At 43.4% G+C, this 27853-nt stretch overlaps 1 protein-coding gene across 1 annotated transcript in view; it reads right to left on the reverse strand.

The window, feature by feature from the left end:
* spata5 (spermatogenesis associated 5) overlaps nt 1-27853 on the reverse strand; it is a 123273-nt gene that overhangs the window by 31374 nt on the left and 64046 nt on the right. The gene's annotated exons all lie outside the window — the stretch shown is intronic.

Consider the following 27853-nt stretch of genomic DNA (forward strand, 5'->3'; position numbering starts at 1 on the left):
TAAGGAAATGCAATGTTGATTTGTATTTGATTTATTTAACCATTATTTTACCAGGTAAGTTGACTGAGAACACATTCTCATTTACAGCAACGACCTGGGGAATAGGGAGAGAAGAGGGGATAAATGAGCCAATTGGAAGCTGGGGATGATTAGGTGTCCATGATGGTATGAGAGTCAGAGTGGGAATTTAGCCAGGTCCCCGGGGTTAACACCCCTACTCTTATGATAAGTGCCATGGGATCTTTAGTGACCAAAGAGAGTCAGGACACCCGTTTAACGTCCCACCCGAAAGACGGCAGCCTACACAGGGCAATGTCCCCAATCGCTGCCCTGGGGCATTGAGTGCCTCCTACTGGCCCTCCAACACCACTTCCAGCAGCATGTCCAATCCAGGGACCGACCAGGACCATCGGAATAATCTGACACTGCTCTTTCCAAGACACTCACTCTCAGTACACTAGACTCAAAGCAGTAATAGTCGTATATCCTGTTTTCTATTTTACAAGAGGATATTAGTTGAAACTTTCCTGACCTTGGGCACTGTGCGTGAAATACAACACCATACACAAGTCTATTTCTGTATTTGTCTTACTGCTCCTTGGAATTTAATTATACACCCCTGGACTGTAGTGGTGTATACAGACACAAAAGTAGATGCTTATCGAAATGTACAAGGAACTGGCTTATAAATCATTTTTAATTAGATAGGTAGTGGCTAGCTAAAAGCTACAGCCTAACTGTATATCTGTGTGGTGGCCAGCTCTGGTTGCTAATGGCTGGGTTAATGGTGCAAGTGCAGTAGCACTTGCCGTCTGACATTCTGTCATGTACGCTCATTTAAAACTCTGCCAGCTAACCGCGCCTCCAGTTGTGTAACACTCCGGATCGAGGTGATTCCTTTCGGCATAAAAAAAAAACACCCTGCGTTTCTAAAGATAGATAAACTGGTCTATTCACATGCTGTCAAATGCTTCATCTCAAAACAAACAAACCCAAAAGTCGTGAATTTATCCAGTAATAATAATCCTCTTTGAATCTCTCTTGAGCTGCGCCCGTAGTGTGAGCAACATTCTGTTATGGTGCACTAATACATGCAAAAGACACTAGTGTACACAATTAAACATGTGAAAAATAGGATATAGTCCACACTCCTACATGCTATTGCAGGGAGGGCTGTTATACTGTGGAATGATGATGACTTTGATAATACAGTGTTGATAATGCAGCATTGATGGGCTGCGAATTTTTTTTTTACCACCTGAGCATAACAGCAGGCACATAACCCATGAACCTGCACAAAGTAAACAGGTAGAGATCCAGTACAACACCCTTCGACACACACACCCCTCCACACACACACACCCTTCCACACACACACACACCCTTCCACACACACACACACACACACACACACACACACACACACACACACACACACACACACACACACACACACACACACACACACACACACACACACACACACACACACACACACACACACACACACACACACACACACACACCCCCCCATTTCCTGCTCCGGCAGCAGATTATCTCACGAGAAGAATGGCAGAATCTTTTCCCCTCCCCACCTACCCTCCTTCTTCTCTCCCCTCCAGCTACCCTCATTCCCCTCTCCAACCACCTACCCTCCTACCTCTCCCCCCACCTACCCTCATCCCTCTCTCCCACTCTCCAGCCCCCCCTCCCAACCACATACCCTCCTTCCTCCCCCCATCCTCCTCCCTTTCTCCCCCTACCTACTCCCTCTCTCTGTACTTCGACGCAAGGTGAGGATCACAAAAGGAACACCTGGCAAACACGGATGTAGCCCCCCCCCGACTCCCTTTTCAGAGGCGCTCGGCCCCACAGCCACAGGAATGGCAAACAAGACTTTCAGGAGGGCTCCGGCTCCCCAGGCTCGCCTTTCACATGACAGGAAGTGGCATTCAGACCCAGGAGCTGCATCTACATGTCCCACTCACTCCTCCAGAAACATCTACGTCTGGGTGAAAAAGTGAGTGAGTGAATGTGTGTGAGTGAGTGAGGCAGAATGGGAGAAAGAGAGATAAAAAGGGGGAGGAGGATAAAAGGAGGGAAGTAGGGAGAGGAAAGAGAGAAACAGGGATATACATTGCATTCAGGAAATGTATTCAGACCCCTTCACTTTTTCCACATTTTGTTACAGCCTTATTCTAAAATTGATTAACATATTATTTTCCCCTAATCAATCTACACAAAATACCCCACAAGGAAAAAGCAAAAAACAGGTTTTTAGAACATTGTGCATAAGGAATACAATAACAAAAACGCCTTCAGACCCTTTGCTATGATTTGGAAAGGCACACATCTGTCTATATAAGGTCCCCCATTTGACAGTGGATGTCAGAGATAAAACCAAGCCATGAGATGGAAGGAATTGTAGAGCCCCCGAGACAGGGTTGTGTCGAGGCACAGACAGATCTGGGGGAGGGTACCAAAACATTTCTGCAGCATTGAAGGTCCCCAAGAACACAGTGGCCTCCATCATTCTTAAATGGAAGAAGTTTGGAACCACCAAGACTCTTCCTACAGCTGGCCGCATGGCCAAACCGGGCTCCAGAGTTCCTCTGTGGAGATGGGAGAACCTTCCAGAAGGACAACCATCTCTGCAGCACTCCACCAATCAGGCCTTTATGGTAGAGCGGCCAGACGGGAGCCACTCCTCAGTGAAAGGCACATGACAGCCCGCTTTGAGTTGACCAAAAGGTACCTAAAGGACTCTCAGTCCATGAGAAACAACATTGTCTGGGAAAATGGGAATAACTCCCCAAATATAGGTGTGCCAAGTTTGTAGCATCATACCCAAGAAGAATTGAGGCTGTAATCACTGGCAAAGGTTCTCCAACAAAGTGCTGAGTAAAGGATCTGAATATTTAGATGGCATTTTTGCCTTGTTCTTATGGGGTATTGTGTGTAGATCGAAGAGGGTAAAACAACAATTTAATCAATTTTAGAATAAGGCTGTAACGTAACAAAATGTGGAAAAAGTCAAGGGGTCTGAATACTTTCCTGAAGAGAGAGAGAGAGAGAGAGAGAGAGAGAGAGAGAGAGAGAGAGAGAGAGAGAGAGAGAGAGAGAGAGAGAGAGAGAGAGAGAGAGAGAGAGAGCAATAAAGCCCTTTGAATTTAGAGAGCGAGAGGAGAGAGAAAAGAAATTAAGATAGATAAAAGCGGGAGGGGGATATAGGGGAGGGATGTAGGGAGAGGGAAGGTGAGAGAAAGTGTGTGTACAGCAAGCAGTAGGTATTTTAGTTAGCGAATAGTTAGTCCAGAAAGGTTTGATTCATAAGAAGACCTTCACACAGTGCAGAGTTCAATATCGTAATTTTAAAAAATGCACAAAATCAAAAGCAACATACACTGTGTAGTACGGAGTATGAGTCAACTGTCAACTGTTTGGTCTACTATTTATCCTTGAGCAAAGTCAATGCATCCATGTCTACGGAATCTTGACGTTACAAAGCATTCTACAAACTATTTAGAACAAATACTGAACAAAAACTTAACACAGCATGCAGCAATTTCTCAGAATTTACTCAGTTACAGTTCACATAAGGAAATCAGTCAATTGAAATAAATAAATTAGGCACTAATCTATGGATTTCACATGACTGGGAATACAGATATGCATCTGATGCTCACAGATACCTTTAAAGAAAAGGTAGGGGTGTGGATTTAAAAAACTGTCACTAACTGGTATGACCACCATTTGTCTCATTCACGACGCATCTTAGCATAGAGTTGATCAGGCTGTAGATTGTGACCTGTGGAATGTTGTCTCACTTCTTTTCAATGGCTTTGCGAAGTTGCTGGATATTGGCAAGAACTGGAACACAATGTCGTACACGTCGATCCAGAACACCCCCCCCCCCCTCAATGGGGGACATGTACGGTGAGTTTGCAGGCCATGGAAGAAATTGACATTTTAACCTTCCAGGAACTGTGTACAGATCCTTGCGATATGGGGCCGTGTATTATGATGCTAAAACATGGTGGTGGCACATGAATGGTGGTGGCGAATGAATGACATGACAATGGGCCTCAGGATCTAGTCATGGTACAGTGCCTTGCAAAAGTATTCACCCCCTTGGCATTTTTCCTATTTTGTTGCATTACAAACTATACTTTTATTTGGATTTCATGTAATGGACAAACACAAAACAGCCTAAATTGGTGAAGTGAAACGAAAAAAATAACTTGTTTAAAAAAATACAAAAATAAATAAGATCTGGTGCAACCAACTACCTGCAGAAGTTACATAACTAGTTAAATAAAGTCCACCTGTATGCAATCTAAGTGTCACATGATCTGTCACATGATCTCAGTCTATGTACAACTGTTCTGAAAGGCCCCATAGTCTGCAAAACCACTCAGCAAGGGGCACCACCAAGTAAGTGGCACTGAGACAAAGGAGCTCTCCAAACATGTCAGGGACAAAGTTTTGGAGAAGTACAGATCAGGGTTGGTTATAGGAAAATATCTAGGAAAGTATCTGTTCATAGGACCACTTTAAGCCGTACACTCCACAAAGCTGGGCTTTACGGAAGAGTGGCCATCAAGGAAAACACTATGTCTGGCGCAAACCCAACACCTCGCATCACCCCGAGAACACCATCCCCATGGTGGCAGCATCGGCAGGGACTGAGAAACTGGTCAGAATTGATGGATGGCGCTAAATACAGGGAAATTCTTGACAGAAATATGTTTCAGCCTTCCAGAGATTTGAGACTGGGACGGAGGTTCACCTTCCAGCAGGACAATGACCCTAAGCATACTGCTAAAGCAACACTCAAGTCGTTTAAGGGGAAACATTAAAATGTCTTGGAATGGCCTGGTCAAAGCCCAGAACTCAATCCAATTGAGAATCTGTGGTGTGACTTAAAGATTGCTGTACATCAGTGGAACCCATCCAACTTGAAGGAGCTGGAGCAGTTTTGCCTTAAATAATGGGCAAAATCCCAGTGGCTAGATGTGCCAAGCTTATAGAGACATACCCCAAGAGACTTGCAGCTGTAATTGCTGCAGAAGGTGTCTCTACAAAGTACTGACTTTGGGTGGGTAAATATTTATGCACGCTCAAGTTTTCTGTTTTTGTGTGATATTTGTTGTTCGTTCCACAAGAAAAACAATTTTGCATCTTCAAAGTGGTAGTTATGTTGTGCAAATCAAATGATACAAACCCCCCCAAAATCCATTTTAATTCCAGGTTGTAAGCAACAAAATAGGACAAATGCCAAGGTGGGGTGAATACTTTTGCAAGCCACTGTATCTCTATGCGTTTAAAATTGTAATCAATAACATGCAATTGATTTTGTTGTCCATAGCTTATTCCTGCCCATACCATACCCCAACATGGGGAACTCTGTTCACAACGTTGACGTTAGCAAACCAATTTCCCACACAACACCATACAGTGGGCAAAAAAAGTATTTAGTTAGCCACCAATTGTGCAAGTTCTCCCACTTAAAAAGATGAGAGTGGCCTGTAATTTTCATCATAGGTACACTTCAACTATGACAGACAAAATGATGATTTGTAATTAATTTATTTGCAAATTATGGTGGAAAACAAGTATTTGGTCACCTACAAACAAGCAAGATTTCTGGCTCTCACAGACCTGTAACTTCTTCTTTAAGAGGCTCCTCTGTCTTCCACTCGTTACATGTATTAATGGCACCCGTTTGAACTTGTTATCAGTATAAAAGACACCTGTCCACAACCTCAAACAGTCACACTCCAAACTCCACTATGGCCCAGACCAAAGAACTGTCAAAGGACACCAGAAACAAAATTGTAGACCTGCACAAGGCTGGGAAGACTGAATCTGCAAGGTAAGCAGCTTGGTTTGAAGAAATCAACTGTGGGAGCAATTATTAGGAAATGGAAGACATACAAGACCACTGATAATCTCCCTCGATCTGGGGCTCCACGCAAGATCTCACCCCGTGGGGTCAAAATGATCACAAGAACGGTGAGCAAAAATCCCAGAACCACACGGGGGGGACCTAGTGAATGACCTGCAGAGAGCTGGGACCAAAGTAACAAAGCGTACCATCAGTAACACACTACGCCGCCAGGAACTCAAATCATGCAGTGCCAGACGTGTACAAGCCAGTACATGTCCAGGCCCATCTGAAGTTTGCTAGAGAGCATTTGGGTGATCCAGAAGAAGATTGGGAGAATGTCATATGGTCGGATGAAACCAAAATATAACTTTTTGGTAAAAACTCAACTCGTCGTGTTTGGAGGACAAAGAATGCTGAGTTGCATCCAAAGAACACCATACCTACTGTGAAGCATGGGGGTGGAAACATCATGCTTTGGGGCTGTTTTTCTGCAAAGGGACCAGGACGACTGATCCGTGTAAAGGAAAGAATGAATGGGGCCATGTATCGTGAGATTTTGAGTGAAAACCTCCTTCCATCAGCAAGGGCATTGAAGATGAAACGTGGCTGGGTCTTTCAGCATGACAATGATCCCAAACACACCGCCCGGGCAACGAAGGAGTGGCTTCGTAAGAAGCATTTCAAGGTCCTGGAGTGGCCTAGCCAGTCTCCAGATCTCAACCCCATAGAAAATCTTTGGAGGGAGTTGAAAGTCCGTGTTGCCCAACAACAGCCCCAAAACATCACTGCTCTAGAGGAGATCTGCATGGAGGAATGGGCCAAAATACTAGCAACAGTGTGTGAAAACCTTGTGAAGACTTACAGAAAACGTTTGACCTCTGTCATTGCCAACAAAGGGTATATAAGAAAGTATTGAGATAAACTTTTGTTATTGACCAAATACTTATTTTCCACCATAATTTGCAAATAAATTAATTAAAAATCCTACAATGTGATTTTCTGGATTTTTTCCCCTCATTTTGTCTGTCATAGTTGAAGTGTACCTATGATGAAAATTCCAGGCCTCTCATCTTTTTAATTGGGAGAACTTGCACAATTGGTGGCTGACTAAATACTTTTTTTGCCCCACTGTACATATCCCATCCAAAAGCCATGTATTACAGGCAACACCCACACTGAGCTAAAGGCTAGAGCTGCCGCTTTCAAGAAACAGGACCCTAATGTGGACGCTTATTAGACATCCCGCTACGACCTCTGACGAGCCATCAAACAGGCAAACCGCCAATACAGGACTAAAACCGAATCCTACTATGTCGGATGTGGCAGGACTTGCAAACTATCATGTATTACAAAGGGAAAACCAGCCGCGAGCTGCCCAGTGACGCCAGAAGAGCTAAACGCCTTTTAAGACTTTTAAACCGGTAAACATTCACAAGGCTTTGTCAGATGGATTACCAAGACACATATTCTGAGCATGTGCTGACCAGCTAGCGGGTGTCTTTACTGATATTTTCAACCTCTCCCTGACCCAGTTTGTAATACCTACATGTTTAAAACGGACCACCATAGTCTATGTACCTAAGAACGCCAAGGTAACCTGTTTAAATAAATATTGCCCCATAGCACTCACATTTGTAGCCATGAAATGCTTTGAAAGGCTGGTCATGGCTTAACACCATCGTCCCAGACACCCTGGACCCACTCCAATTCACATACCACCCCAACAGATCTCCAGATGACGCAATCTCTATGCCACTCCACACTGCCCTCTCCCACATGAACAAGAGGAACACTTATGTGAGAATGCTGTTTATAGACTACAGCTCAGCATTCAACACCATAGTGCTCTCCAAGCTCATGACCCTGGGACTGAACACCTCCCTCTGCAATTGGATCCGGGACTTCCTGACGGATGCCCCCAGGTGGTGAGGGTAGGCAAAAACACATCCACTACGCTGACCCTCAACATGGGAGCCTTCCTGAGTGAGGTTGGGTCCTACTCTACGGATGTTGTAGAGCATGAATCTGCAGGAGCAAGTCACTGCTTTGATGTTTGCAGAAAGCAACAGGGTGTTGTCCAGGGTCACGCCAAGGTTCTTTGCACTCTGGGAGGGGGACACCGTGAAGTTGTCAACCGTGATGGAGGTCTTGGAACGGGCAGGCCTTCCCCGGGAGAAAGAGCTTGTTGAGGTTGAGGTGGTGGGCAGACATCCAAGTTGAGATATTTATCAGGCACGCAGAGTGCGTACCTCAGCCATTGTTATAGTGAACTGAGGTAAAATTCAGAGGAATCAGAGATGCCAAAAAGTGCAGAGTAGAGCGGTAGCCCTTCTTCCTTCGGCTTTTCAAATGATAATCATAATAGAATGAAAACATGAGAAAATGACTAAACAGAAAGGCATTTTGTTCTGGTGCATTCAAAAGAGGAGGAAAGGACCAGAACATCAGAACACGGTGAGCATTGAAGATGATGAAGCTCCTTTCACACACCAATACAGGTACCTGTACTAGAAAAAAAGTAGCCCTCCTCTCTAATCCTTTGTAAAAAGCCAGGATGTTGTTGTAAGCCAATGCCCCAGACCTATTGATATTAAAGCTATCAACGTGGCGCATCAAATTGCACACCGCCATCATGTGATGACCCCCATGCAGGTCTGCTGAGAAGAGACTGGATGTTTGTGTGTGTGTGTGTGTGTTGTGTGTGAGTTAGTGAGAGACAGACAGACAGGTACAGCCTCCACCATCAAACGTCCTGTTTACCCAGTAGGCAAACTGCTGTTAGGCCAAAGAGAGGGGGCAGGGGGAGTGAGGACAAGAAGGGATGGTAAAGAGACAGGGGAGGTCGCAGCAGATGGGCCCTGTTCAAAGCCCGGCGTTTTGTGCTTCAGGAAGGACGCCCCATTGAGTATTTATAACCTACAACCTTTTTAGAGCCCCTGCTTCAGCCCTACCTGCACTCTGGGCTCTTTCTGCGCTGGGCCTCGCTGTACTGTAATACTAAAGCACTTGTGGGCTTGTAAATCTCTCAAAGGGAACCCAGGACTTCCTAAGTCTGCTAAAACAGCAGAGGAGCCAACATGTCTTGAGAGTGGCTATTTGCCTGTCAAAATTCATCTTGGGTATCGGTTTTGACTCGAGGTGGCTTTTACTGTGTTTGAAGAAAAGGAATGAGTGCAGTGTACAGTTCTACTTTCACGGATAGTTATATAATTTTCTGTGAGAGGAACAAAATACAGAAACGGCTAGGGTATAGGAGCACCAAAAACAAGTCATTTGAGCTCTTATTTCAAGCTGACTATCTTTGATAGCCTCAGTGGCAGATGGAACTACAATACTCACATCCAACAAATCACCAACATTTCTATATATTTTTTTATTTTACCTTTATTTAACTAGGTACGTCAGTTAAGAACAAATTCTTATTTTCAATGACGGCCTAGGAACAGTGGGTTAACTGCCTTGTTCAAGGGCTGAACGACAAAATTTTACCTTCTCAGCTCGGGGATTCGATCTTGCAACCTTCCGGTTACTAGTCCAACTCTCTAAACACTAGGGTACCTGCCGCCCTGTCATAAAACTCATAAAAACTCAACCATTTTATTATTTTGTAGTTTAACATACACTGAACAAAAATATAAATGTAACATGTAAAGGGAATGTCCCATGTTTCATGAGCTGAAATAAAAGATTCCAGAAATTTTCCATACGTATAAAAAAAACAAATTTCTCTCAACTTTTGTGTATAAATAAATATCCATTCAGCTGACAGATGTGGCATATCAAGAAACTGATTAAACAGCACAATCATTACACAGGTTCACCTTGTGCTGGGGAAAATAAAAGTCCACTATAAAATGTGCAGTTTTGTCACACAACACAATGCCAAAGATATCTACAATTTTGAGGGATTGTGCAATTGGCATGCTGAGCATTAAATTGCCAGACAATTTAATGTTAATTTCTCTACCATAAGCCTCCTCCAACGTCGTTTTAGAGAATTTGGCAGTACGTCCAACTGGCCTCACAACCGTAGACCACATATATGGCTTTGTGTGGGTGAGTGGTTTGCTGATGTCAATGTTGTGAACAGAGTGCCCCATGGTGGCAGTGAGTTTATGGTATGGCCAGGCATAAGCTATGGACAACGAACACAATTGCATTTTATTGATGGCAATTTTAATGCAGAGAGATACCGTTATGAGATCCTGAGGCCCATTGTTGTGTCATTCATCAACTGCCATCACCTCATATTTCAGCATGACAATGCACGGCCCTATGTCGCAAGGATCTGTACACAATTCCTGGAAGCTGAAAATGTCCCAATACTTCCATGGCCTGCATTCTCACCAGACATGTCACCCATTGAGCATGTTTCAGATGCTCTGTATCGACGTGTACGACAGGGTGTTCCAGTTCCCACCAATATTCAGCAACTTAGCACAGCCATTATAGAGGAGTGAGACAACATTCCACAGGCCAAAATCAACAGCCTGTTCAACCCTTTCACTTTTCCCCATTTTGGCATGTTACAGTGTTTTTCCTCATCAATCCACACACAATACCCCATACTGGCAAGCGAAAACAGGTTTAGAAATGTTTGCACATTTATATATATATATAAATAAACTGAAATATCTTAGTTACATACGTTTTCAGACCCTTTACTATTAGACTCGAAATTGAGATCAGGTGCATCCTGTTTCCATTGATCATCCTTGAGGTGTTTCTCCAACTTGATTGGAGTCCACCTGTGGTAAATTCAATTGATTGAACATGATTTTGAAAAGCACACACCTGTCTATATATATTCTTCTGAGGAAAATGTGGACTTTGTCATCTCAAAGTCAATGTTCACTCTCCAAATCTTAGCGTCTAACATCAACCACTCAGATGACTTTATTCTTTCACGACACACTAGCTACCTACAGTATAATTGTTGCTACTCTTTATGCAAAGTAGTTAAAACTATCATTAAAAAACTCTCAATGGCCAGTTTCTGTTGCACTGTTTAAGACATTTCAGCCCTATATCTATATAGCAGATATCAAGTGTACATATCCATTTTCCCCCAAAACAAACTCAAATAACTAATTTCCCTTTTTTTTCCACCAAAATATTCCTCAATCAAAGGACCCAGAGCAAACTGTTTTTCCAGTTGTCAGTATGCATCTCTACACTTCTCTGTGGGACCTCGTGCAGTAACTCATGCATATTGACAACCATATGGAATAATGCTCTCTCTTGCTTTGCTCCACAAAACACACTTCAAAATCGTAGCCACAAAGTACATTATTTTTTTATACCCTGGTGAGCCTTTCCTCTGGTATCTCAATAAGAATGCAAACATTTTGAGACACGAAAATGACATATGCAGATATTGAAATTGGAAACAGTGAACAGCTCACTAAATTTATACCTAACAGTAATCATTTGTTTGTCTAACTGTCAATTTTGACACTGTTTAGGGATAGGCAGAGCATAATTGTTGGTAAGTGAGTGCTAAGCTGGAGTAGCACAGCGTGTCATGGTGTCACCAGCAGAGGTGGAATGTAAATGAGTACATTTTTACCTTATAGTTGCTTATATAACTGGGAAAAAGGCCCAATTCAATCAAAATAGATTTCCTGCTAGTGAGGATGAAAGTTTGAATCCATATGCAGTTTTTTAGTTCATGGGAATTCATTTGTCCGTCAATTAAAGCAAGCTGTCCAGGCCCTGAGGCAGCAAAGCAGCCCCAAACCATGATGTTACCTCCACCATACTTTAAAGTTGGGATGATGTTTTGATGTTGGTGTGCTGTGCCTTTTTTTCTCCACACATACTGTAGTGTTGTGTGTTCCATCCAAACAACTCAACTGTAGTTTCATCTGTCCACAGAATGCCAGTAGCGCTGTGGAACATCCAGGTGCACTTTTGCAAACTTCAGATGTGCAACATTTTTTGAACGGGGCATGCTTATTTAAGATGGTGAGGAAAGCACTTTTAAAGAATAACCAGGCTTCCTCTACTGACAGAATGAGGTCAATATCCTTCCAGGATACCCGGGCCAGGTCAATTAGAAAGGACTGCTCGCTGAAGTGTTTTAGGGAGCGTTTGACAGTGATGAGGGGTGGTAATTTGACCACGGACCATTACGGACACAGGCAATGAGGCAGTGATCGCTAAGATCCTGGTTGAAGACAGCAGAGGTGTATTTGGAGGGCAGGTTGGTCAGGATGATATCTTCTGAATTGTGAGCATGGCGCTTGTAACGCCAGGGTGTTTCGATTCGTAGATTTGCACACATGACTGTAAGTTGTACCTGGTAGGTTCCATGATAATGTGGTAGGTTCCATGATAATGTGTGTGAGATTGAGGGCATCAAGCTTAGATTGTAGGACGCCCGGGGTGTTAAGCATATCCCAGGTTAGGTCACCTAGCAGTACAAACTCTGAAGATAAATGGGGGGCGATTAATTCACATATGGTGTCCAGGGCAGAGCTGGGGGCTGAGGGGGGTCTAGAACAAGCGGCAACAGTGAGAGACTTGTTTCTGGAAAGGTGGAAGTAGAAGTCAACGATTCTTAATCTTAGGTCTTCTGAGATGTCTTTTGTTCGAGGCATGGTTCAAATTAGGCAATAGATCTTGTGAATAGCAAACTCAAATTTTGTGAGTGTTTTTATGGGGCAAGGCAGCTCTAACCAACAATCTCGTCTCATTGATTGGACTCCAGGTTAGCTGACTCCTGACTCCAATTAACTTTGGAGAAGTCATTAGCCGAGGGGTTAACATACTTTTCCCAACCTACACGGTGAATGTTAAAATGATGTATTCAATACAGACTAGAAAAATACAATAATTAGTGGGTTATTAGTTTAAGCACACTAGGTTTGTCTATTGTTGTGACTTCGATGAAGATCAGATTAAATTTGATGACCAATTTATGCAGACATCCGGGAAATTCCAAAGGGTTGACATACTTTTTCTTGCCACTGTTTTCTGCGATTTGTTTACCATGCTGCGCCACGATCCTCAGCTTGGCAACAAAAGCAATGACAACGGTGGTAGGGCGGACAGTGGCGCAGTTTCCACCTACTGTGGATTACATCTTTAAAAAATGAAATCATTAGCCTTGGGATTTCTTTCTATTGAGCACATCCTGATTACGACTAATCCTTTTCAAGCCTCATCTCCTGTCTATACTGACTCGTCTGAGCCCGAGTCAGTCATTTCCTATTAGCGACTAACCTAACTCCTTGTTAGGTTTGTCTCCTATCACTATGTCAAATCAAAAGTAAATATAGATACACAATGAGTAAAAAAAGTTAGAGCATTCACATAGTGGCTATATTTACAAGGGGTAGACTTGGTGCAGTACCACTGGCCATGTGAAAAACAGTCTGAATTGGGTGGATGAAGTCTATTTTTAGGGCCTTCCTCTGACACTGCTTGGTATAGAGGTCCTGGATGGCAGAGAGCTCAGCCCAAGTGATATACTGGGCTGTACGGGGGGGTGAATGGGGGCATGCTCAGGCCTCCTTTCCTGTAGTCCACAATCAGCTCCTTTGTCTTGCTGACACTGAGGGAAAGGCTGTTGTCCTAGCACCACACCGCAAGGTCTCTGACCTCCTCCCTATTGGCTGTCTCATCGTCGTCGGGGGGCAGGCCTACCACCTTCGTGCCGTTGGCAAACTTAATGATGGTGTTGGAGTTGTGGGTGAACAGAGTACAGGAGGGGACTAAGCACGCACACCTGAGGGGCCCCAGTGTTGAGGGTCAGCGTGGCAGATGTGTTGTTGCCTAGACTCACTACCGTGCTTCTACACCTGCATTGCTTGCTGTTTGGGGTTTTAGGCTGGGTTTCTGTACAGCACTTTGAGATATCAGCTGATGTACGAAGGGCTATATAAATACATTTGATTTGATTTGATACGGGCATCCGTCAGAAAGTTCAGGATCCAGTTGCAGAGGGAGGTGTTTAGTGTTGGGGTCCTTAGCTAAGTGATGAGCTCGGAGGGCACTATGGTGTTGAACGCGGAGTTGTAGTCAATGAACAGCATCACGTACGTGCTCTTTTTGTCCAAGTGGCAAATGGCAGTGTGGAGTGCAATAGAGATTGCGTCATCTGTGGATTTGTTGGGGCGGTATGCGAATTAGAGTGGTTCCAGAGTGTCAGGGATGATGGTGTTGATGTGAACCATGACCAGCCTTTCAAAGCTACAGCTAGTCATTTAGACATGTTACGTTGGCGTTCTTGGGCACTGGGACTATGATGTCTGCTTGAACATGTAGGTATTACAGACTGGGTCAGGGAGAGGTTGAAAATGTCAGTGAAGACACTTGCCATGCTCCGAGTACGCATCCTGGTAATGCTTCTGGACATGTGCCCTTGTGAATTTTAATCTCTTTAAAGGTCTTACTCACATCGACTACGGCTGGTGCGGCTGGTGCTCTCATGCATGGTTCAGTGTTGCCTGTCCTGAAGCAAGCATAGAAGGCAATTAGATCATCTGGTAGGCTCGCATCACTGAGCAGCTCGCTGCTGGGTTTCCCTTTGTTATCCGTGATAGTTTGGAAGCCCTGCCACATCTGTCGAGCGTCAGAGCTGGTGTACTAAAAATTGTCAGACTCCAGCCACCCTAGTCATAGACTGTTCTCTCTGCTATCGCACGGTACCGGAGCGCCAAGTCTAGGTCCAAAATGCTTCTTAACAGCTTCTACCCCCAAGCCATAAGACTCCTGAACAGCTAATCAAATGGCTACCCAGACTATTTGCATTGTCCACCCCCCTCTTTTACGCTGCTGCTACTCTTTTTTAAATTATCTATGCCCAGTCACTTTAACTCTACCTACATGTACATATTACCTCAATTACCTCGACTAACCTATGCCCCCCCGCACATAGACTCTGTACCGGTACCCCCTGTATATTACCTCGCTACTATTATTTTACTGCTGCTCTTTAATGATTTTTTTTCCTTTTTTATTTCTTAACAATACTTTTTCTTAAAACTGCATTGTTAGTTAAGGGCTCGTAAGTAAGCATTCCACTGTAAGGTCTACACATGTTCTATTCAGAAACATGTGAGAAATACAATTTGATTTGATTTGAGTATGAGTATGAGCTTATTCCTGTATTGTCGCTTTGCTTGTTTGATGGTTTGTCGGAGAGCATAGCGAGATTTCTTATAAGCGTCCAGGTTAGTGTCCCGCTCCTTGAAAGCAGTAGCCCTAAACTATTGCTCACTGGAGATGTTGCCTGTAATCTATGACTTCTGGTTGGGATATGTATGTACGGTTACTGTGGGGACAACGGCACTTATTAATTAAGTCGGTGACTGATGTGGTAAACTCCTCAATGCCATTGGATGAGTGCGGGAACATATTGCAGTCTGTGGTAGCGAAACAGTCCTGTTGCTTTGCATCCGCTTCATCAGACCACTTCCATATCAAACGTGTCACTGTTAGTTCCGGTTTGAGTTTATGCTTGTAAGCAGGAATCAGGAGGATAGAGTTATGGTTAGATTTGCCAAATGGACAGCGAGGGAGAGCTTTGCATGAGTCTCTGTTTATGGAGTAAAGGTCATCTAGACTTTTTTCACCTCAGGTGACATGCTGGTAGAAATGAATTAAGACGGATTTCAGTAGAGGCAGTTTATTTATTTGTGCCGCAGTTTCTTCAGGGTGCCTGCACATTGGCCTCTCATTCTCTTCCGAGTGTCGGGAATAAGGGCCTGGTCCTGGTGAGAAGTATGTCCTGCGCCACCGACCCGTTGAAGTAGAAATCTTCATCCTAATTGAAGTAAGTGATCGCTGTTCTGATTTCCAGAACCTCTTTTTGGTCATAGGAAACGATGGCGGAAACATTATGTACATAAAAACACAAATTGGTCAGGAGCCCGTAAAAAGGCTGCTATACATTCCAGCATAGGTCTGGGCGATATGGTCGAAAAATAATTTCTTGATATTTTTCAAACTTATGGGGCGATTCACAACTTCTCTATTTAAAAAACAAAGTTTTCTCTAAATAAGATTTGTACAACTAAAGGTCAAACACACTGCACTTCAAACAGTCAACAATAACCTAATGAATTCAGGGCTTGTGAAATTACACATAGACTAAATATAAGCCTTCCACAACCATATAAGCCTTCCACAACCATAAGACCCACTAATAATTTAATTATTTTATTTAGAAAATGTTGAAAATACCCTGTTTGTTACAAATTTTACCAAACCATGCATAAATGCACATTCACTAATAATGTTTAACTTCTTGTAGCAGGCATCTTTAGTTAAAATGCTGCTAGCGGTACTGGGTAGCCCGACATCCTGAGCATTTTCCAGAATCAATGTTCACTTGTTTTAGTAGTGTCTTCTCTGTGCGCAATTTTAGTAGTTGAGACATGAATAATATATTGTTTAAAAGTTTAACTTATGGGCCTCCCGAGTGGTGCAGTGGTTTAAGGCACTGCATTGCAGTGCTAGAGGCATCGCTACAGACCCGGGTTCGATCCCAGGCTGTATCACAACCGGCCATGATCGTCAGTCCCATAGGGAAGCGTACAATTGTCCCAGCGTCTTCCGGGTTAGGAAGGGTTTGGTCAGGGGGGCTTTACTTGGCTCATTGCGCTTTAGCGACTCCATGTGGCAATACTGGCGGCTACAGGCTGACCTCAGTCGTCAGTTGAATGGTGTTTCCTCCCGACACATTGGTGAGGCTGGCTTCCCGGGTTAAGCGGGCAGGTGTTAAGAAGCGTGGTTTGGCGGGTCATGTTTCGGAGGACGCATGACTCAACCTTCGCCTCCTGCGCCTGATGGGGAGGTGCAGGAGGCGAAGTACGCAAGCAATGAGACAAGATCGAAATGGGGAGGAAAAAGGGGGTCAAATAAAAATATTACAGTAAAATAATGATTCTGATTCTGTTGGACCAGACCTCAAATGCAAATAGCAAGATAAATCCGCTTGTTAGAGGAACATGTGATCAGGGGGAAGGGCATGGGGAGTCTCTGTAAACCATAGAGGATGAGGCAAAGCGAGAGGTTTCACACTCGACAAAATCTGTCCAAAACATTATTTTGGACCTAAGCTTGTCGCCTGACTTCCTGCCTTTGGAACGACTCCCATTGTCAGAGCGGAGACATCTGCAATTCATCATTATATACAGATCTCTGTTGTTAAAGGGGAAGGTGCACACAGCACAAAAGGAGTGAAGAAAACAAGACCAAAAAAACAACATGAGAACAAGCGAAAATAAAAGCGAAAAAAAACAACAACATTGATTCTTGCAATACAGGCATTTGGAATAATGCGCAAAAACTAAAATTCAATATATCTCCCTGCCCTGTGCCAGTGCCATTTTCTTAACAAAAATGCCCATGCTCAGCCAAATAAAATTGTCATATCTCACGTACAGTTGAAGTTGGAAATGTACATACACTTCGGTTGGAGTCATTAAAACTTGTTTTTCAACCACTCCACAAATTATTACAAACTATAGTTTTGGCAAGCCGGTTAAGACATCTACTTTGTGCATGACACAAGTCATATTTCCAACAATTGTTTACAGACAGATTATTTCACTTATAATTCACTGTATCACAATTCCAGTGGGTCAGAAGTTTACATACGCCTGAAGGTACCACGTTCATCTGTAAAAAACAATAGTATGCTAGTTTAAACACCATGGGACCACACAGTCGTCATACCAGAACCAAAAGCCAGACTACGGTTTGCAACTGCACGTGGGGACAAAGATCATACTTTTTGGAGAAATCTCCTCTGGTCTGATGAAACAAAAAATAACTGTTTGGCCATAATGACCATCGTTATGTTTGGAGGAAAAACGGGGAGCTGAAGAACACCATCCCAACCATGAAGCACAGGGGTGGCAGCACTCTTTGTGGGAGTGCTTTGCTTCAGGAGGGACTGATGCAACTCACAAAATAGATGGCATCATGAGGGAGGAAAATTATGTGGATATATTGAAGCAACATCTTAAGACATCAGTCAGGAAGTTAAAGCTTGGTCGCAAATGGGTCTTCCAAATGGAAAATGACCCCAAGCATTCTTCCAAAGTTGTGGCAGGACAACAAAGTCAAGGTATTGGAGTGGCCATCACAAAGTCCTGACCTCAATCCTATAGAACATTTGTGGGCAGAACTGAAAAAGTGTGTGCGAGCAAGGAGGCCTACAAACCTGACTCAGTTACACCAGCTCTGTCAGGAGAAATGAGCCAAAATTCACTCAACTTATTGTGGGAAGCTTGTGGAAGGCTACCCAAGTGAAACAATTTAAAGGCAATGCTACCAAATACTAATTGAGTGTATGTAAACTTCTGACCCACTGGGAATGTGATGAAATAAATAAAAAGCTGAAATAAATCACTATCTACTATTATTCTGACATTTCACATTCTTAAAATAAAGTGGTGATCCTAACTGACCTAAAACAGGAAATTTCTACTAGGATTAAATGTCAGGAATTGTGAAAAACGGAGTTTAAATCTATTTGGCTAAGGTGTATGTAAACTTCCGACTTTATCGGTATGTGTCAGCCATAGAAGTGCTTCCTTGAGTTGGCCATGTGCAAACACCAGAGGTGTCACCTGTAAATCATACCTCACTAAATACCATTAAGCAGCAGTGCACACATGATCATTTTACTAAGATTTACCAGTGAAAGGCTGGAGTTTGGGGCTAAATGGTTTTTTATTAAATAGCCGCCCAGTGGAAACATTGGCCTACGCAGTTAAACCCTGGTGTTCTTAGCCTGGATTTCATCATTGGTTGAAACCATTAACCACAGAAACTTCTGCTGGTAATGGCTAGCACCACATAATCCAAACCAATAAAGTAATGACAAGGCTCAGAGCGGGGGAGACCAATTGTACAGCGGAAATCCACAATTATCCTTTCATTTACTCATTTTCACACAAATTCTCCTTTGACACGAGGGTGTGATATGATTTACAGTTTCAGTTGGAGCTCAATGCATCTTGAGTCAGAATTCAGGCCTGAGTGATTCATATTTCCAAAGTCAAAGCCGAGCATGAATTGAGCACCAGTTCTTATTTTCCCAGAAGTGGCGACCGTCTTGGAGTTTGGAAGAATACATGGAACTATAAATGCTACATGCAATATATGTGTCAACGTTTAACTTTTGAAATGGCATTCTATCATACAATGATGTACTACAGATACTTTTGAACTTCAATACTGACTACAACTATTCCTCCATCTGTACACAGGTTGTAGAACTAGTAGTTACTTGTATGTTTTGGTATTCATATAAGGAAATTAGTCAATTGAAATAAATTCATTAGGCCCTAATCTATGGATTTCACATGAATGGGAATGGAGATATGCATTTGTTGCTGACAAATACCTTTTAAAAAAAAGGCACAACAATGGCCCACAAGATCTCATCACTGTACTTCTGTGCATTCAAATAGCCATTGATAAAATGTAATTGTGTTTGTCATCCGTAGCTTATGCCTGCCTGCCCATACCATAACCCCACCACCACCAACCGCTTGCCCACACAACGACATACACGTGGTCTGCAAGGCCGGTTGGACGTAGTGCCAAATTCTCTAAAGCAAAGTTGGAGGCGGCTTACATGCTGACCAAATCACTCTCGCATAATATAACACATACATGTTATTCAATCATTGCACCCTTACTGCTCACGCGTGTCTACATAGCCAGGCGCTAAAATAGAATTTGGTTCTATTTTTGACGCTTGGCGCGCTGCAAGTCTCGCCTCTCCCATCTCCTCATTGGATTTTAGGAGCAAATACCCATGTTGGTGATTGAAAGATGAACTGAGGTCCACACTCCAGTTGGGAGTGGTTTAAAGTTGGTTGCCAACTGCCATATAAAGTCCAAAGAATAAGAATAAGACTGAAGGAGGAGAGATTACTAGAAACAAACTTGGTTTACCCTTTTAGAGGACCTTGGCATTTCAGGTAAAATAACAACCCAATGTTTATATCCCAGGACAAATTGGCAGGAAGCTAGCTAGCTAAATTGCCATAAATGTTTAATGCTTTTCAACCTGTCCCCAAATTAACATAGTTGGTTCAGAGTTTGTTTTGATATTTCAACCTGCATGTCCTGATCGCATCTGGTGTGGGTGGACAAACTCAACATGTGTGCTAGTAGTCTGGTCACCATGTTATAGTAGAGAAATTAACATTAAATTATCTGACAACAGCTCTGGTGGACATTCTTGCAGTCAGCATGCCAACTGCATGCGCCCTCAAAACTTGAGACACCTGTGCTCATTCTAGAGTGGCCTTTTATTGTCCCCAGCACAAGGTGCCCTTGTGTAATGATCATGCTGTTTAATCAGCTTCTTGATATGCCACACCTGTCAGGTGGATGGATTATCTTGTTAAAAGAGAAATGCTTACTAACAGGGATGTAAACAAATTTTTGCCTTAAATTTGAGATAAATACGCTTTTGTGTGAATGAACATTTTCGGGGATGTTTTATTTCATGAAACATGGGACGTGTTGCATTTATATTTTGGTTCAGTGTAGAATGACATTTTTCTTCTCTCTAGCACACTCTGCTCTCATAGACATGAGCCTGCAACTCATCTCTCCAGAGTTGCACTTCATCATTTATTTTAAAGTTATTTAATATGCAAATTCATTTTTAAAAATCATACAGAATTGTAGGCGGTGCAAGGGTCGTGGAAGTGCTGCGTTTAAATACATTAGCTAAAATTATAGAATTTGCTACTCCTGCCTGTAGCCTACATGAATAAATGAAATCCAAAATACTACACCAGAAAGTAGGTCTATAATTTAGCCACAGAGGATCAATAGCCTAGCTAAAAGAAGCTGGATCGAATCCCCGAGCTGACAAGGTAAAAAGCTGTCGTTCTGCCCATAAGCAACGTAGTTAACCCACTGTTTCCTGGGCACCGAAGACGTGGATTTCGATTAAGGTAGGCCCCCGCACCTCTCTGATTCAGAGGAGTTGGGTTAAATGCAGAAGACAAATTTCAGTTGAAGGCATTGAGTTGTACAACTGACTAGGTATCCCTCCCCCTCTTTCTTTTAAAACATAGCTGTGGATCATGTACAAAAGTGTAGCCCAATCACAAAGAATAGCCTACAGTCAGGAAAGCGCGGCAACAGGCAACCAATCGGCAGTCAAAACAGGCTTTTCACAATATTTTAAATACAATCCCGGGAAAACCACACGTAAAGCAAATGGCTCCTGCTGAAAAATGAATCTGTCTACTAGAACACTCTAATCTGTCTGTAGATACCAAAATATTGTATCAACTCCCAAATAGTCTGGTTGACGAACAGCATCGTTTTAAAAAGTAAAACGCCGGTCAGTGCGCTGCGCATCATTGGGTGAGTCAGTGACACTGGAAAATGTCCTCCTCATGTTTGATCTACCATCTCACTCCACTCTTCGTGTTGAACTAGGCTACTGTTTGCATTCAATATGAGACTGTTCTTATTCATCTCTGTCAGTGTCAGAGTAGCCTGACATTTTGATAATTTGTGTTGTATTAAAATAGATTCTGCTGAAGTCTCCAGTCATGTAAAATGACGTAGAATTGCAATAAATGCAATATAAAAAACATTTTCCCCAGGTGTGCAAATTCTGAAAGCACCTCTGCTCTACTCTATGCCACTACGCAAATGCCATGATATACATGCAATGCTTGATTAAAGGCATTTTATTTTTTTCATGCGTTCTGATCAACCCCCTCTTGCTCTCACTTTTTTTTATTCCAGCACCTCCTGATTTACAAATAAACACTGGTCAAAGGCAGTCAGTGTGCTTCAGTTCAGCTGGCGGTTAACCGAAGTCGGCTAGGCAAACCGAACAAGTGTGCTTGCATATTCCCTGAAAAAAACCTTTGCTTGAAAAATGAGAAAAAAGCGACAATAAGGGTTTGTCCATTTTGAGAAGCTATTAGTCTGGGAAGCATGCGGACGCTTTTATCCACATCCCATAACAACCCAGAGCTTTTTTTCACCTAGCATGTGAGCCCACAACGTTAGCCTTGGTTGCTAATTTGTTTGCATCCTGGCCTACTTCACTGTATACGAGTGACTTTCAAAAACGCAGGCGAGCATTGCAAGTGTCATAGCACAGGTCCGTTGTACTTTGGAATTTTAATGATTTGTTTATTTGTTTGCCTTCCGCTCCACCATTCCCCCTCCTTTTCTTCCTCGTTTGCAGGGCCTTGTGAGCGGGTCTGCACAGCACAGTTGTGGGTCTGACGGACAGAGCTCAAAGAGCACTAATTGGTGCTTCCCCCCCTTCATGTTGTTTATACACTAATTGGGCCACTTCCTGAAGCTGGGGCCAAATAGGGAAGGGAGGAATGCATGGCAAAAGGCCACTCAGACAGGCTAGCGTCAGGGGGAGGGGAGGTGAGAGAGAGAGAGAGAGAGAGAGAGAGAGAGAGAGAGAGAGAGAGAGAGAGAGAGAGAGAAAGAGAGAGAGAGAGAGAGAGAGAGAGAGAGAGAGAGAGAGATAATACATGTCCCTGATTATCTCTAGAGCAAGGACTGTTCATGACATAACATTTCAAATCTCCAAGGCTCCCACAGAATACTTCAGTTATTCTCAACAACCCTAAAATGCCACCAAAAGCACTGTACTCTCCTAATTTTCACTCTAAACAAACTAAACTAGCGTGCACAATCAGCACAGTGACAGAATCCTTGTGTTATCCCTGACCTCCACAAAACCCGACCAAACACAATGGCTTTTTTCTTCTTCTACAAATGCCAATAAATCATGGTATTGACAAATGGTGGGGTTCATGTTCGTTTTATCCTGAATGAATATCTATGCGCTTGGTTTGTGTTTGATGTCCAGGTCCTTTGATGTCAGCCTAGGGTCTATTGGTCTTTTCCAAGGGTTAGAAGTTGAGCCCATAGCATTTATAACTTGTGCAAGGCTGGTAAAGGATGCCAGATGAGTATCCAGCATCTGGGAATATGGGAGGTGAGTGCCAGTAGTAAACTCAGCAAAAATAAAAATAAATGTCCCCTTTTCAGGACCCTGTCTTTCAAAGACAATTCATAAAAATCCAAATAACTTCACAGATCTTCATTGTAAAGGGTTTAAACATGGTTTCCCATGCTTGTTCAATGAACCATAAACAACTAATGAACATGCACCTGTGGAACGGTCGTTAAGACACTAACAGCTTACAGACGGTAGGTAATTAAGGTCACAGTTATGAAAACTTAGGACACTAAAGAGGCCTTTCTACTGACTCTGAAAAACACCAAAAGAAAGATGCCCAGGATCCCTGCTCATCATCGTGAACCTGCCTTAGGCATGCTGCAAGGAGGCATGAGGACTGCAGATGTGGGCAGGCAATTGCAACGTCCGTACTGTGAGATGCCGAACACAGCGCTACAGGGAGACAGGACGGACTTTTGATCGTCCTCGCAGTGGCAGACCACGTGTAACAACACCTGCACAGGATTGGTACATACGAACATCACACCTGCGGGACAGGTACAGGATGGCAACAACTGCCCGAGTTACACCAGAAACGCACAATCCCTCCATCAGTGCTCAGACTGTCCGCAATGGGCTGAGAGAGGCTGGACTGAGGGCTTGTAGGCCTGTTGTAAGGCAGGTCCTCACCGGACATCACTGGCAAAAAGGTCGTCTATGGGCACAAACCCACCGTCGCTGCAGCAGACAGGACTGGCAAAAAGTTATCTTCAATGACGAGTCACCGTTGTGTCTTACCAGGGGTGATGGTCGGATTTGCGTTTATCGTCGAAGGAATGAGCGTTACACAGAGGCCTGTAATCTGGTGCGGAATCAATTTGGAGGTGGAGGGTCTGTCATGCTCTGGGGCGGTGTGTCACAGCATCATCGTACTGAACTTGTTGTCAGTGCAGGCAATCTCAACAGCTGTGCATTACAGGGAAGACATTCTCCTCCCTCATGTGGTACCCTTCCTGCAGGCTCATCCTGATATAACCCTCCAGCTTGACAATGCCACGTGTGATTTCCTGCAAGACAGGAATGTCAGTGTCAATCCCATTGAGCATGTCTGGGACCTGTTGGATCGGAGGGTGAGGGCTAGGTCCATTCCCCCCCAAAATGTCCAGGAACTTGGCAGAGAGGGGTAATATCTCACAGCAAGAACTGGCAAAACTGGTGCAGTCCATGAGGAGGAGATGCACTGCAGTACTTAATGCAGCTGGTGGCCACACCAGATACTGACTGTTACTTTTGACTTTGTTCAAGGACACATTATTCCATTTCTGTTAGTCACGGGTCTGTGGAACTTGTTCAGTTTATGTCTCAGTTGTTGAATCTTTTTATGTTCATACAAATATTTACACATGTTAAGTTTGCTGAAAACAAATGCAGTTTACAGTGAGAATACTTTTTTAAATAATGTGTTTATGTGTGCATGTGTCCCCTATAAGAAGACCTGCAGGAATTCCATGTTTGATTTTGACTGGCAAGCATTTCTTTATATTTCTGTACGACGACACAAAGTCTCTCATAAACTAATCAAGGTCTCCTTCCTGGACAACAATCCCAATCACTAGCCAAGGAGTTTCATAAATAAACACCTTAATGCAAACTAAAGCCTCCTCAAAACACTTCTTCATGGGCGATAACAATGAAATGGCCACCATTTTGAGCCTGCATGGACAAACCGTCAACAATATATTGCTTTAGGCCTGCTGCCTGTCAGAGCAAGGGATGTAGTAGTGGTCAAAGCTGGGCCCTGATAACATTGCAAATCAAATAACATTATTGACGTATAGTGGGAAAATGCAATCCTGCATAATTGAGGGGACACTCCCCTGGCAAAACATGTAGCTAATTCAGAGTGATTGATGTCCAGAGACACAGTGACAGTGTGCGGACTCCAGGGTTCACAGGTAGCCTATTTAGACAACAAAACAGGCCACTCCACAAGGCTGCTTGGTGAGACCAGACTGGGCAATCCGGAGGGGGTTGTGACAGACGCAGGCTCCTTCCTGTTGTCCTAAATAGCAACAAATGAGGGAGCGCCATCTCCCAAGCTTCCTGTTATATCAGCTTCTCAAGAAAATCTGACTAGTGGAGTAGGAGGAAAGAAAATAAATATACAGCACAGCATGTCACTGGCAACACTTTGGACAATAGTGAAGTATTATAATCACAGTCAAGTGAACAACAGAAGGTTAGAGCAGAATGGATTCATGGGTGTGTGTATAGGTGCATGTTTGAGCCAGTACTTATCAAAACGGCAGACAACAGAGTGAAGTGATAAAGATATTGTACAACAAAATATTATTTCTGACAGAAAACGTTTTCATACATTTGTTTTCAGATATGGCAAGTTCTCTGTTGCTTCACCAAGACACATTCTTGCATGGTGAAACAAGATAATCCACAGGGGGCTTGGGGAGCCAATGCAACTGGGGAAGAGCGAAAGAGGCCAGCCAAGTCAAAACACTGGAGGTCCCCGACGCTGTCCCCGGCGCTGGCAGACGCGATGGCGTCGTCCGCAGGTGCCGTGCGATACCCGGGCTGCAGGCTTTTCCAAAACAGGATGTCTGTAGCTCCCCAGGCTTGCGACTTCATCCTGGAACGTGGCTGTCCAAGGGTTCCACGTTCCCAGAGCAAAGGAACACATTACAGAGCTGGCAACGTCAAACTGTCAGCCGCTCAAAGTCCCCCCCCCCTTCTCTTCCCCCTGCCCAATCCCCTCCTAACAATTTAAAAGATAAATACACACCTTGGTGCTTGTCCAGAGGAAATTAAATGTTTTCCCTTCTCAGTTTTGCATCAGCGGGCACGGAGAGTGAACCCACCAAACCGTTAATAAAAATGGGGCCTCGGCAGCTAACAGCCCCAAAAGAATCCAGCGCAAACACATTAGGAGAAGCAAACACAAACACTGATAATCAAGCCAATGCACGGTAGAGACTGTATCATCTTGCTTTGTTTGGGGGGTTTAAGGAAGCCCGATTAGGGCTGGCACAATTACCATATAAAAGACAATTTATGCTTGATCGGATAATGTGGTCGGAGTCTTTGCAGGGAGGGTGTGTTGCAATTGCGGAGCATCTGAAAGCATGCAATGGCCAAATCAAGTGGTATGCAAAGGCCAAATCAAGCAGTGTACCGCATCGCCGTGCACCTCTCAAATGTTGTAACAATGCTGGAGTGCTTTGTATAGATCCACATTGACATGATTGTTTGACATTAAGTGCGGGTGGTACGTCCTGTATAAACACAAATTGATTTCCTTGAAAACTTCCTTCACAATAGCTCTGCTCTGCTCCACTAAGTGCAAGAAGTATGAAAGTCCTGAAGTCTGCAGAGGTCACAGTAAATAATGTACGGCCTTTTCAGATGCTGGATTGACCATGCAGAGACTTTAACCGTGTAACCGACGGTTATGGATAAAGACCGTCATGGAAATAAAAAAAACTGAACAGCTGACAGAAGACGGGATGGCCGGGCATTTGTGCGATTGTGTTCGTTTCGGCCCTAACACGGACTCTAAACAATGTGATGAAACTTTGTCAGTCCTTGCTGAAACAAGCCTTTGGGTTGCCTAGGCAACACACCACAAAAATGCAGTAGCAGCACACATAGAAATATAATGAATAGAATGGGCTTGGAACCTCTAACCCTGGCATTTTGACTTGTAAACTCATGGGTACCCTTGCAATGGCTGCCTGGTATTGTGACATGATCATTTCCAGGGTGATGTAGAATGTTAATTTAAATGATATTAAAACATCTTGAACGCTTTGGAAAAATGTATATTTACACCTAAAAGTAATTACTTTTCATGAGATGGCCATAAACAATAACAAACAATGCTGTATAGTTCTAGAAAGGTCTGGATCTCACCTTTCTGCTAAAAATAGTCATAAATTGCTGCAATGTACTCACTTTTGAGAACACAAGCTCAAGTACACAGTACAAAAATATCATATATGATTATTTTCTTATTCAACGAAAGTGGGCTTGAAATGACAAATTGCTTTCTAAATATAGTAACAATCAAATTATAAACGACTTACTATAAAGATATAACTTTTATTATAATTGTGAAATAATTGTTAAATAAAAATGATCATATTTAGTAACAGTACATATTTGACCGCATTTCATATAACTGATGACAGTTTGACTAGAGAACGAATCAATGTGATTCGCTTTGATGCTTTTACGATGTACTAACAGTTGTTGCATAAATATATTAATTTTCAATTCTAATTTAAAATCTGCTGCTGATGGAGCTTATTGTATTGGGACAGCAGCTGTTCAAGAGCCTGTTGGTGTCAGACTTGATGCACCGGCACCGCCTGCCATGCAGAAGCAGAGAGAATAGTGCAGAGAGAATAGTCTATGGCTTGGGTGGTTGGAGTTTAACGATTTTCTGGGCTTTCCTTCTACGCCACCTGATATAGATGTCCTGGATGGCAAGGGGTTTTGTAGCACCATGCAATTGAAGGTGGTGCTATGGTCATGCCAGGCAGTGATGCAGCCAGTCAAGATGGCCTCAATGGTACAGCTGTAAATCCTTTTGAGGATTTGAGGCCCCATGCCAAAACTTTTTCAACCTCCTGAGGGGGAAGAGGCGCTGTCACACCTTCAGGACTGTGCGCGTGTGTTTGGACCATTGTAAGTCTTTACTGATTTGGACACAGAGGAATGAGAGTTGTGTCTAGCTTACTTTTATTCCAAGTACAATGGTCCTCGAGTACCCCCAACAGCACACATTTTCTTTGTTGAAGCCCCGGACAAAAGCACCCCATTCAGCTTACCAAAGGCTTGATGATGAGTTGACAAGTAGAATCAGGTGTGCTTGTCCGGGGCCACAAAAACATGTACTGTTGGGAGTATTCAAAGACCGGAGTTGGGAACCAATGGACTAGGCTACTGATATCCCCTATGGTTGTTTGACATGTAGGTCAATGACTGTCAACACAGTTAAATGCTTAGTTCGA

This window comes from Oncorhynchus gorbuscha, linkage group LG23 (genome assembly GCF_021184085.1).
Source record: "Oncorhynchus gorbuscha isolate QuinsamMale2020 ecotype Even-year linkage group LG23, OgorEven_v1.0, whole genome shotgun sequence".
Classification (NCBI taxonomy): Eukaryota; Metazoa; Chordata; class Actinopteri; order Salmoniformes; family Salmonidae; genus Oncorhynchus; species Oncorhynchus gorbuscha.